Here is a 13206-nt window from a genome sequence, read left to right as displayed (position 1 = left end):
AAAGTGGAGCATCGGGGTCTCGAACCTGTGCCCATATGATGCTGGCACTTCAGGCCAGGGCATTAACCCACTAAGCCACAGCGTCAGCCCTGTATTATATTTTTCAAAGTTGGCTGTTCAGATAGTATCTTTCCAAGAGGTATACAGCTGCATAGACTCGTCCTGATTTTTTCTTATTGTCACAACATTTAATATGAGTCTCTTACTAAATCTTTGCATTGATGATAAAGTACTGTTAAGTATAGGTGCAATGTTGTATAGCAGATCTGGAATTTATCTATGTTGCATAACTATGTGACAGCATGGGGAACCTGGAGGAAGGCAGTGACAGAAACCAGTCACAGAAAGACAGACTGCCTGATACCACCTCAGTGAGGTACATAACACGGTCAAACGTGCAGAAACTAAGTAAGATGGTTGTTAGGGGCTGGAAGAAGGGGAAATGGGACGTTGTATGGTTTCTAAATTTCTCTTTTTTTTTAACTTTTATTTAATGAATATAAATTTCCAAAGTACAGCTTATGGATTACAATGGCTTCCCTCCCATAACGTCCCTCCCACCTGCAACCCTCCCCTTTCCCACTCCCTCTCCCCTTCCATTCACATCAAGATTCATAAATTTCTCTTTTTTAGTTCAATTACGTGCCACACACATTTCAGGGTAGTAGTGTGCCATTTCCCTCAAAAAGCTCTCAGTATCTGGGTGTTGTGCATGTGGGTGACATTTTGTATAGTCTTTTATTTTACTCACCAGCTCTCACAGAGAGATAAAATTATCCTCAGGAGAGAAAGAGTTCAAAGATCTCTTAAAGCTGATCACCTTTCCCAAATAATTTGTGTTGTGCCGGGGGAGTGATCTCTTGTACAACTGACCATGAAATTCTCTAAGGATGGCAAAATAATCAAATTAATACATAAGTCATGTTGATTCAATTACTACAGGTCGTCTATTGTTGTGCAGGATTATAGATTTAAAAGTAACACAAGAGTAATATCAAAAATTATTTTCTATTGAGCATTCATTTTAGTCTAGTGGTTGCTTTAAGCCTTTTATATGTATTTCCATTTACTTCCTCTTAAATTCTGATGAAGTTTCCCAGTAGGGTTTCTTCATCTGTTTGCCAAGTATTTATTGAGCAGCTAATATCAACCAGGTGATGTTCATGAACTTGGTTCATAAAGGATGAATCACTGGGGGATTTATCCCAGGAGAGTGGTTGAATTGTACATTATGATATATCCATATGGTGGGATACTGTGCAGCTATAATAAGGAATGAGAAATACCTTCAAATTCTTACCCAGTTTATCTTCAGCATATTTTGTTAAGTACAAAAATCAAATTGGAGAAACATGCTTATAGTATTTACAGGGTACACCTTAGACATTGTAGTACCTAAGGAATAAACACACACACAAATGAAGGAGACATCAAAATCAGAGAGAAGGAAAGGAAGTGATTGCCTAGAGCTAGAGGAGGGATGGAACAAGGTGTAGTGGACAGAAAAGGAAACTATTCTTCTTGGGTTATTCTACTTGTTCTCAAGCTTTATAAAGGATGGATTCACCCAAAGAGGTGCAACAAAAAATAAGGGAAGAAACCATGAGAAAACAGAGCTAGAGAAGCCAAAAAGACTTAAAAATAATATAATCAATCATGATAATTTGGAAGAATATAAATATTACTTTTACCATTTGAGGTTAACATTACTTGTATAAACTAATAAATATTCAATTATCATTCTTAGAATAATATAAAAGTGGTAACTGCACAAGAGCAGCCATCCTGATGTCTTAAATGAATAGACAATATAAAACAGCGAATGAATAGGGTAAGTGGGAAAAGGACATAGCTGAAGAGAAGTTAATGAGCTCAAAGTTTATTCTGGGGATTTTCTACCAGAACACAGCACAAAAAAGTACAAAGAGATTTAAAAAGAAGAAAATTTAAGAACTATGGACAATATACTTAGAAGTCACTATTCTCTTTAACAAGGAGTTCAGAAGAAACAAGTAAGGGCAGTTGAGTAGAGATATGTGGTGTAGTACACGAAACAACAAGAAAGCATTCCTAGCACTGAAAGGGCCTTGCCAATTCCTGAAATGAACAATGGGATAAGGATGTCCGACCCAGAGAAACCAGCATGAATGAACATTCAGGAATGAATTTGTTGCAGAAAATCATACATACACGCATATATTCACACAGTCACACATTCTCTCACACAAAACGGAAAATGCACAAAGGTAAAGAACCCACTGTTGTTGCCTGTCCTTTCCCACCAAATAGGCAGAGAGCAAGTCTTGGTTACTGAGGCCTCCCCGGAGGCTTCAGTATGTAACCAGCAGGGAATAAATCAATGTTTATTGCAGTTAATGAGCATAAAAGCTGAAGCCTGAATCTCTGAAGAAAGGTGCCATTGATTTACAGGTCAGAGGGAAGATGCTATGCTGAGGGTCAGGAGCCCGGGCGCCGGATTCAGCCCTCCCAGCAAATGGCTGTACGACTTTGGCACGTTCCTGAACCTTGCTAATTCCCCATTGTCTTGCCTAGGAAGGCTGCAGTTGGGTTTGATGATCTCTGACGCCTGTTTTAGCTTTATTGCTGTCTCCAAGGGGCTCATCTCCTCTTCTAAGTTATTTTTCACAAAGTGTTACCCACATGTTAAGCTGTTTGATATGGCTGGCATCATGCTTTCTTCAATTTTCAAGGAATTATTTACTTCCGTCTTCTACAGAATGAGGATTGTTGTTCCTGGCTGGGACTTTGGAGATAAGTGTCAAGCTTTTCCTGCATTCCTGCAGATTCTGCATTGACTAAATATCTTTAACTCATATAAGATGAGAATTTCTCCACTGGAGGGATACTTCTGTAAAAAAAGAGAGAGAGAGAGAGAGAGAGAAGAAAACAGAAAAAAAACTGCAGTATGTGATGCTTTATTGGTGCTGGACACAAGACTTTGCTGGTCGTGGAGTAATACTATTGTTTTACATGCACTACACTGTGCCTTGGACAGCCCCTGTTTTTGGCTGTCTCTCTGTGTGTTGATGATTCCAGGTGTGGAGTGTAATGGCAGTTGTCTTCTAAGGGCCCTATTTCATGCTACAGGAACAGAGAAAATGATTGCATGATTGCTTACTGAGCACCTTCTATGTGCCAGACACTTTCATAATGAAAGGCCTCGGAGGCCCTGGGAGGTGTTATTTCTTCTTCACAGGTACTGAAATTAAAGGTCAAAATACTAGTCATTTGGCCAACCAAAACCTCTACTCCATCCTGCCTCTTCAGAGCCACAGCATTGCAGCATGAACTTATAATGATATCCCAGTAGTGGAGACTCCGTTTTTAACAGGAGAAATGCATTTTGTCAAGGTCAAAGCTCTGTGCTTTAACCAACATTGAATGTGACATATTTTGAAAATTATATGAAAAGGTTTGTTTGACTAATATCAAGATGGCATTTAACATAACAAGATATGCATTATTGTTGGCAATCAAATCATCTTCCTAATCAATAGAACCGGAGCTAGGACCAGACAGGGATTCTACATTAAACTTGTGCACAATCTGTGTTTTTATCTGCAGTTTTCTATTTTCTGAATGATCCCTTGATTTGGGATCTAAGCCCCATTCTTGCATTTAAAAGCCATTGAGATGATGTGCTCAGTGGCTTATACTCCAGGTCTCTTAACCATGGGCGATGTTTCATTACCACAGTGAGTTCTTAGTGCTTTTGTGTTAAAATTGAACACTACCTCCTGACACTTTGATAAGCGATGCTATTTTGTGCAAATTAATGTGTTTCAGGCATTTAATAAGGCCAGAGCAGTTTAGAGTTAGTGCTCAGCTCCCTCCACGAAGATGATCTTAAATTTTTGTCGATGCTGGTGAAATAGAAGTGCAAACAGGTCACGTTAAATTTCTCACCAGCACAGAGACGTTAAAAGAGGCTTTTGAAGTTACCTCACCTTTAATAAAATGAAGTCATCTTATATATTAATATATTAATATTACAGCTGGGTTTAAACACAGGGAGTTCTAGCTTTACCTAATAGTTAAATCAAATTGAATCTCAGATTTTATGACTGATAAAGCGACAATAAAATGGGTCTGGTCAGTAAAGATAATAACTTGATTCAGTACTTTGGATGGAAGTGTTCAAGGTTTCCATGATAGAACGGTAATTTTATACCCCAAAGTGTGTTAATAACATTAAGTGAGGTAACACGCAAAGTGCACGGACAATGCAATACCCACAGGGCCACAGTAATAGAAATAATTTATAATGTATCAGCAATAGAATCTTTAATGTTATCTCAGCTCAGGGCCGACACTGTATCTGGGGTTTCAGATTACACATGTCCCCATCTCTCCTCCTGCTAAGGACATAAATGTTCACCTAAAATAATTAAGAAAGTAGTTTTCAGAGCACAGAAACCTTTCACCATTATGGACATGACAGTGCTATTAACTATTTCCTCCCTGACCCATTTGTGTTCATTGATAGAACTTATTCCAAGGTTAATAAGTAAGAACCCGTAAAAACCATTTTAATTCACTCTCTTGTTTGTGTGTTCTAAGCAGACCTGATTTATAATTTTTAAAATATACAAATGGTCTTTTCAAAAAACAGAAGAGTCGGTTTTTGGTATGACTATTTATTTTATTTTGTAAAAAGCTGGCTCAATAGTCTTACAGTTCGGAAATGAATCTCACACATTTTATATTTTTTGAGTCATCCTAAAAACAATGTATTCCTAAGCATCAAACATGAAACAGTTCTATCAGGTTACTTCTAGAACTTAAATGTGCTAATGTCTTGCATGCATTGTAGCTGACAACAATCTGAATAGCATCAAATAGGAGGAAGGCCATACAAGTTAGAAAACAAAACAGGCCAGCACCGCGGCTCACTAGACTAATCCTCCGCCTTGCAGCACCGGCACACCGGGTTCTAGTCCTGGTTGGGGCGCCAGATTCTGTCCCAGTTGCCCCTCTTCCAGGCCAGCTCTCTGCTGTGGCCCGGGAGTGCAGTGGAGGATGGCCCAAGTGCTTGGGCCCTGCACCCCGTGGGAGACCAGGAGAAGCGCCTGGCTCCTGCCTTCAGATTGGCGCAGTGGCCATTGGAGGGTGAACCAACAGCAAAGGAAGACCTTTCTCTCTGTCTCTCTCTCTCACTGTCCACTCTGCCTGTCAAAAAACAAACAAACAAACAAACAAAAAACTAGCAGTTTTTGGCATTATTTAAAAGAATGTTTATAAATAATGTGGGAAATTTTGAGTCGACTCCTACATTTTTATCATGTTTTCGGAGTTTGTTCCAAATATTCACCTCATTGACTCTAAAAAATCCATGTGAAATGCCTCAGATAGTCTATAATTGAGCATTCAAGCAGTCTATGATATGGCAGCCATCATCACAGAGGTTCACATCTACTGAGTTTACTTGGATGTAGTCTTTCAACGGCAGTTAAAATTAATTTTATAAAATCTTCATCCTAGTTCCCATTTTCAGAGAGGAAACAGAGAGAAGGGGAAGTTGAATGACAATATCATTCCACAAAATTGGAAGTGAAGAACTAAAAGGTAAGAAGGAAGGAGACAGAGCGCACACCATTAACACAAGAGAAGTAAAGTTGCACAAATGTCAGCAGTTCTTAGCAGGTTAGGTCGCTCCGCCCCGTTCGACAGTGCAAGCGCGTCCCCGAGACCCGATGGTGGAGGTCGGAGTGAACGGACCTGGCCGCACTGGGTGCCGGGTCACCAGGGCTGCTTTTAGCTCTGGCAAAGTGGGTGTTGTGGCCATCACGATCCATTCATCGACCTCCACTGCCTGGTCTACATGTTCCAGTAGGATTCCACCCACGGCAAGTTCCACGCACGGACAAGGTTGAGAACGGGAAGCTGGTCATCAACGGGAAGGCCGCCCCCATCTTCCCCGAGCCAGATCCGCCAGCATCAAGTGGGGTCATGCTGGTGCCGAGTAAGTCGCGGAGCCCACTGGCGTCTTCACCACCATGGAGAAGGCCGGGGCTCATTTGAAGGGCGGAGCCAAAAGGGTCATCCTCTCCGCCCCCTCCGCCGATGCCCCCATGGTTGTGATGGGCGTGAACCACCAGAAGTATGACAACTCCCTCAAGATCATCAGCAACGCGTCCTGCACCACCAACTGCTTAGCCCCGCTGGCCAAGGTCATCCACGACCACTTCGGCATCGTGGGGGGCGCTCATGACCACAGTGCACGCCATCACCGCCACCCAGAAGACCGTGGACGGGCCCTCCGGGAAGCTGTGCCGTGACGGCCGCGGGGCCACCCAGAACATCACCCCCTCCTCCACTGGCGCTGCCAAGGCCGTGGGCAAGGTCATCCCCTAGCTGAACGGGAAACTCACTGGCATGGCCTTCCGTGTGCCCACCCCCAACGTGTCGGTCGTGGACCTGACCTGTCTCCTGGAGAAAGCTGCTAAGTATGACGACATCAAGAAGGAGGTGAAGCAGGCGTCCGAGGGCCCCCTGAAGCGCATCCTGGGCTACACCGAGGACCAGGTCGTCTCCTGCGACTTCAACAGTGACAGCCACTCCTCCACCTTCCATGCTGGGGCTGGCATTGCCCTCAGTGACCACTCTGTGAAGCTCATTTCCTGGTACAACAACGAATTTGGCTACAGCAACAGGGTGGTGGACCTCATGGTCCACATGGCCTCCAAGGAGTAAGAGCCCTCAAGCCACCGACCCCAGCGAGAGCACCAGAGGATGAGAGAGAGACCCTCAGCCTCTGGGGGGTCCCTGCCCCGACTCAGCCCCCAACACGCTGAGTATCTGCCCCTCTTCCCAGTTTCCATCCCAGACCCCCTGGAGGAGGGGAGGGGCTTAGGGAGCCCTACCTTATCATGTCACCTTCAATAAAGTCTTCTGCACCCCTCCCTCAAAAAAAATAACAGATTAGGTCATGCTCCACAATACAAAAGGCTGGTTGAAACAATTCACCATCCTGAACCAGCTCAAGTTTCTACTGCTGCATGGTGATCAGTGCAGGTCAATTCATTGCCTGGGGGCAATCTCCCTTCCCATTCCAAATCCTGGTTTCTGCACCAAGTTCCACCGGGAGGGCCTCTCATCCCACCGCTCAGCCCAACTCCAGGGTCTCCAGGGCCCCACAGGCGTTTTTCCAAAGTCCTATCTCCTGGCTGCTCGAGTCTTCTCTTTCGTTCAGACGCACTTCATCTGTGAACGTGGCGGGCTGTTTGCTGAGGACCTTCTGAACAGGCGCAGAACTCTCAAGCACAGCAACACCTAAATCAGGCAGCTTTTTTACCACTATAAATGTGCACCTCTACCACATCCCCATAATTTTGAAAGAAACCTTTCCATTTCAATTTGTCCACCTCGTGAGGCAGGTTGCCAGTGAAGAGCTGGTGACTGTGAGGTGTCTCACAGCTCTTCAGGGTTTAACAGCACCTTGCTCACCAGCCTCACGGATTGGTCTGGGTCCCCCTGGGGAGGGATGCTTATTTATTACTCTCCCACATTGTGATTCCTCTGAGGCCTCGGTGGTGGAATCTGAGATTCAGGCTTAGACTCTGGATGGGACTGTGAAGCTCAAACTTTACCAACATGAGATGATATCCCAGCAACTGGAACAGCTCCGCTGGATGGAAAGTTCTTCCTGGTCACAGATTCCAAAGAAAATGTCCTCAAGTCTACCTGTAGTGTCTGAGCTATGTCTGCAAGTACAGGGGAACCCTTCTTAGCATCCTCAGGAGAAGTTTCTTACAATACTGGCTCAGATTTTTTCCTCTTGGATTTTAGAGACAGGCTCTTGCTCTGGTTCTTGTTCAGGATTAGGCTCTAGTTCAGTTACAGGCTCCTCTAGATGTTCTTCCAAGTCATTGTTGACAGTCTGATCATAGAAAGTTCTTAAGTCATTAGATACCGCCTCAGGTTTCTGCTGTCTTTCCTCAGGTTCTTCAGCTTCTTCCTAGGATTCCTCCTGAGGCTCAGAGACAAAGCCACCACAGACCTCGTCTTGATATCTAAAGATATCTTTGTGAACATAGAACGAACTCACCGCAGCAAGAACAAATACCTTAGAATCTGATTATTAATGGAGAGCAGCCCATCTCCTAGACCACCACACCATCATTTAGAGTAGCATGAGCATCAGTGTGGTGCACCTGCTGTGGCAGTTGGTAAGTTCTGTGATAGCACTTTCCTACAGATTTCTTTCTGTCCGTAGACTGCATCTGCTTGTGTTCCATTTGAATCAAATCCCCCATGGACATAAAGATGGGTTCTTTCCATAAAATCTTTAGCATATCTGGTGCCTGGTTAGGCAGCATATGATATGGTCTCACAAATTTCCCCCTGACCAGCAGGGGACTGTTCTTTTTCATAACCATAGTTTTTGTCACTTCAACTTTGGGGGGAAAATATGTTGAACCTGCATGGTTGTGTAGGAGAGTAGCAAGTTTTGCTCCACTGCATGAAAGGCAAAATTGTTCACACAACTATTCAGAACCAGTTTTTATAGATGCCCTTCTTTGTATGTCTAGCATTTCTGAATAGCAATTTCCCCATGGATTATCTACAAGGAGTGCTAACACACAGGAATGATTTGGAAGGCTAAGGAAAGAGCTCAGATTCCATGTGCCTTTTTGACTCTTTGTCCCAATAAAATTATTTTAATTCTACAAGACCTTTATCTACAGGTACAGTCAAAGTACTGGGGCTCATCTTGCATTCAGAGACATTACAGATACAATCAATGTCTTAGATGGTTCAGCGTGAAGACCAACTTCCTGGTAATTTCCTGTGACCTTACAAGTCGTCACTACTTCCCCTCTATGTATTCCTCTCCCAGGAGAGATAAATGCTACTCATGTATACCCAGATGCTGAATTTCTGCCTGGAGATTTCCAAAAACTCTACTTAAACAAGACAGCAGTTCTGCATGCTCATGCCATCCCCTCCCCTCTTCAGAACTAGGATTCAGCTCCTGGATCTGTGGGCTAACCCTCTTCCTCTTGCCAAATGTCTCCAATCCAGGGGCAGCCATGGATACTTGCATGAGTTTGCAGATTGTAGGGCTGCATGACAGTGATAACAACTCCTGCATCCAATTTGGTTTTATTTCTCATGCTATATTATTCTGCCCCAGATGGACTTTTCTCGTTAGTATACAACTGAGCCCTTCCACAAGATGCAGGGATGGGAGAGAAGGAGCTGATGGACTCCAGTTGACTAATGAGATTAGCTGAGATTAGCTGGTTTTGGCCAAATACACATGCTCAAACTTGGATATGTTCCTTGTGGAAGGTACTTGGCACATTGATTCTTGCTGCATCCTTAAAACCTAAAGATGATACTTACCTGTGCATGTTGCTGTGAGGTTAGCACATGTGGTGACTGGCACAGAGGTTGTGATTCTGAGATGACCTCCTCCTTGACCCTAGGATTTGGTGTCCAAAAGCATCCGGAAGTCATGGAATATGACTTGTTCTGAAGGCTCATCTAACATGGGTAATTAAAATGAATGGAATAAATCACAGGCATTGCCTGTTTTATAAATGTGGCTTCAACTGAAGCTCACAGTATTAGTTGGCAAAAACCCTATGTTAGGTGCGTACAGTGTCCACGTAGCATGGGTTCAGGCTTCTAGAAAACTTGCGAGTTTGGAGAGGATGCTGTGTGATTTCAGAACTGAAGCCTCCCACCAAACATCAATTTGATCCAACTTTTCAAGTTTCTACTTTATTTATTTGTGTTGCATCTACTGAGAGAAACTCACCCATCAGTTCCAGCTTCTGAGTCAGGGTGAGAAGTTTCCTGGCAAATTCAGAAATACCATGGTGTGGGCCTCTAGGGGGAAAGCTGGCCAGTGTCTGGCTGAGGGTGGAGCTGGAACATACATGCTACAGCATGAACTCACTCTATCCTATCAGCCATTTTTCATCTAGACTTTGGCTTAGGTTCTCTGAATTAATAGGCTACTGAATTCTCTTAAGAAAGCCAAGGGAACATGACATGAAAAACCATGGGCTTTTGCTTTTGTATCCATCTGAAGCCACTGGGTACCACAGTACAGACAGATTGCAACTGCACAATATGAGGCCCTATTCTTTACATGAACTCTTGTGAACAGTGCTTCCTGGGATTGGCCCATGCACGACTCTCCCAATGGTACATTATAGTTGGATTGGCTATATCCAATGTGTGATAAACAACATGGGAAGAGTTTCCAAGGAAGTTTAGAATGATATACCATTTCTTATTTTTTAAGATATATTTATTTATTTGAAAGGCAGAATTACACAGAAAGAAGGAGAGACAAAGACAGAGATCATCTGTCTTCCGGTTCAGTCTCTAAATGGTTGATGCCAGGAGCTAGGCGCTCCATCCTGGTCTCCCACATGGGTGTAGGGGCTCAAGGACTTGGGCCATCTTCTGTTGCTTTCGCAGGCACCTTTGCAGGGAGCTGGATCAGAAGAGGAGCAACAGGGACTTGAACTGAATCTGTGATAGTTTCTTTAACTCCACCTGAGTGTTTCCAACACTGCACATTTTCTTGCACAAACTCTATTTTCTCATGCTCATCTCCTTTCCATCTTGGTGGTTTCTTGCTTTGAGAACTTACTGTATTGCCAGTCAGCTTCATTCTGCAGAGAGAAAGGTCTTCCTTTGCCGTTGGTTCACCCTCCAATGGCCGCCAAGGCTGGTGCACTGCGGCCGGCGCACCACGCTGATCCGATGGCAGGAGCCAGGTGCTTCTCCTGGTCTCCCATGGGGTGCAGGGCCCAAGCACTTGGGCCATCCTCCACTGCACTCCCGGGCCACAGCAGAGAGCTGGCCTGGAAGAGGGACAACCGGGACAGAATCCGGTGCCCCGACTGGGACTAGAACCCGGTGTGCCGGCGCCGCAAGGTGGAGGATTAGCCTAGTGAGCCGCAGTGCCGGCCTTGCAGCCTGTTTCTAAAATGAGACCCACACACCTGAATGTAATGAATCCGACAATGTGAACTGCCAAAAAAAACATATAATTTTGTGCTATCACAAAGACAATGCATGTAGAACTCAAATAACTCTCTCTCCAAGCTAAAGAAGACATAGCTTTTCTTGGCTATGAGAACACAGTGCATGCTTAAAATTGTAACCAAGAAGGGGCATCTTGCAGAATATAACCTTTTATTTCCTTCAAGCTACCTACAGGAATCAAGTAATTCCCTGCTAAGGCTTCCCTCACAACCAAATTATTTGTATCCTTTGTTCTCACTTTTGTATTTAAAATTCTGGTATATTAAATTTATTTCCCACATGTTTAGACACAAAAATCTGTTTCTATAAATTCTGTGCTTCCCACAGCCTTACTGCTCCAGCTCTCCGTACTGATAGGACTCTTCTTGATCCATCTCTTCAGGTAGTCCAGACCAGCTAAGAAAAAAAATGGTCTTATCTTCTTGGGGCCCCTAAATGTAAAAATAGCCAGGCGGTTTATTGCAGGAGGCTCTTAGGCTCAGGTATATCAGAGGAGTGGAGAGAGGGGATTGTCACTTCCCGGCCCGGGTATGGCAGCTTCAAAGGAAGCAAGGAGACAGAGATTAAAGGGAGGGTGGCCGCACTCAGCCTTCCCAGGGAGATTTAAAGCTTCCTCACTTAGGGCCTTATCATGCTGGAAGAGGGATGCAGAAGATAAACTTTAAAAATAAATGCCAAAAAGTCCCGATTATTGTCTCTACCTCCTCCTCCCTGTCTGGTCAGCAGCGTGTTAAGTGAATTGAAACTAGATCGTAGGGAGACAGTCACAACCTGGTTATCAGCGGCAGTAAATGGAAGATAATAGCCCCACTAGAGAGTTATGAAATGGCTTGTCTTTGAGCTGCCAAAGTGTTTAGTCTCTCTTTTATTATATTCACAGCAGTAATCCGATATGGCCTGACTTCTGTCATCTGTATGTAATGCTGATCAACTCTCTGTCAGTGACTCACCCTCTTGTCGGGGACAATTATTCCTCAAAGTGCCGAGGTTATGACTGAAGCAATATGATGGCTGCAAAGAAAATATGAAAGGTGTTACACATCACAGCAAGCGATCAGGGAGCTGACGTCAAAGGAAAGGAAAACATTGTCGATAAAAGGAAGGCCAAGTTTTGTTCTGTGTGCTTCGGGCACAGTGGGCTAAGGTTGAGTGGGCAGCAGACCCCTCTCCTGACAATGTTTTATAATTCATGATGCGGCACCTGGGTACCTCTGCCCTTATGGCTGAGTCACCAGCTCCATTTGACATCTGCGTTTACAGGGGCTCTGAGTGAGGTTGTTGGCTATGTGCTGGGTGAAGAAGCTGTAATCAAAATAGGCTGGCACAGAGCATGTTTCATGACAGAGGCAGAGGCCGGCAGCTCTGTGTAACACCCTCGAGCTAGACAATATGCATTGAAATTGGGGACATGGTTCAAAGGTCTCACAACGTCCTTGAGAACGCAGCAGGGATGTGTGGTAGGGCTTCAGAAGGAGTGGGTCAGGTTTAAATCATGGAAACGGAGGTTGAGAGTTGGTCAAGTGAATTGGAGGTTAAAATATTACAAAATAAAAAGTCAGACAGAATTCATTTTGAATACTGCTTCTGATGCCTGCTAGCTGTCTGACTGTGAACCAGCTACCTAATTCTTCTGAGCCTAACCCTTCTATAAAGAGAAAGAACAGTTCCTGATAATACTTGCCTCCTTGTGGGGTTGGTGAACTGAGAGACGGTGTGATTGAGTAAATGCTGAGCAGGTACTATGTGATAACGAGGAGCCCTGATCATAAATAAGATGTTACTTAATCTCCCAGTGTGTCATTTCCTCCTGTGTAAATATTTCCAGATCCCCTGACACAAGCCAGAGCTTATAGGAGCTCAACAGGTGACACAGTGGGACATGCCACAATAAAGACATGTGCTTTGGCTCATGCTCAGTGAGATTGCTGTAAGTAGCAGCTCCTGGGTTATTCCTGAATCATAAAGCATGAAAGCTGTTGAATAGCTGGTTCTGTTACCAGATCTCTACACAAGAATCCCTGGTCGGGGCCAGGACAGTGACATGATCTGTGAGTGTGAGTATGAGTGTGTGTGTGTGTGTGTGTTGTGTAGAGAATACTGTTGCCACTGGGCAATTAGCTTGAGCTTTGTTTGAAATCCCTCAGGAGTTCCTAGCTTCTCATGTGACAAAATTGC

General features: G+C 44.1%; 3 pseudogenes across 1 annotated transcript; 2 read left to right on the top strand and 1 right to left on the bottom strand.

Annotated features, from left to right (window-relative positions):
• Positions 1-302: 302 nt before the first annotated feature.
• Positions 303-6375, top strand: LOC149122926 (glyceraldehyde-3-phosphate dehydrogenase pseudogene; annotated as a pseudogene).
• Positions 6352-6880, top strand: LOC100346055 (glyceraldehyde-3-phosphate dehydrogenase pseudogene; annotated as a pseudogene). The gene has a single exon (XR_016218500.1). The product of XR_016218500.1 is annotated as a glyceraldehyde-3-phosphate dehydrogenase pseudogene (transcript).
• A 161-nt stretch (positions 6881-7041) lies between these two features.
• LOC100346315 (ras GTPase-activating protein-binding protein 1 pseudogene) lies at positions 7042-8399 on the bottom strand (annotated as a pseudogene).
• Between the last annotated feature and the right edge of the window lie 4807 nt (positions 8400-13206).

Source organism: Oryctolagus cuniculus, chromosome 12 (genome assembly GCF_051225735.1).
Source record: "Oryctolagus cuniculus isolate XC-2025 breed Fujian yellow rabbit chromosome 12, ASM5122573v1, whole genome shotgun sequence".
Classification (NCBI taxonomy): Eukaryota; Metazoa; Chordata; class Mammalia; order Lagomorpha; family Leporidae; genus Oryctolagus; species Oryctolagus cuniculus.
This window is presented reverse-complemented; position numbering and strand designations above follow the sequence as displayed.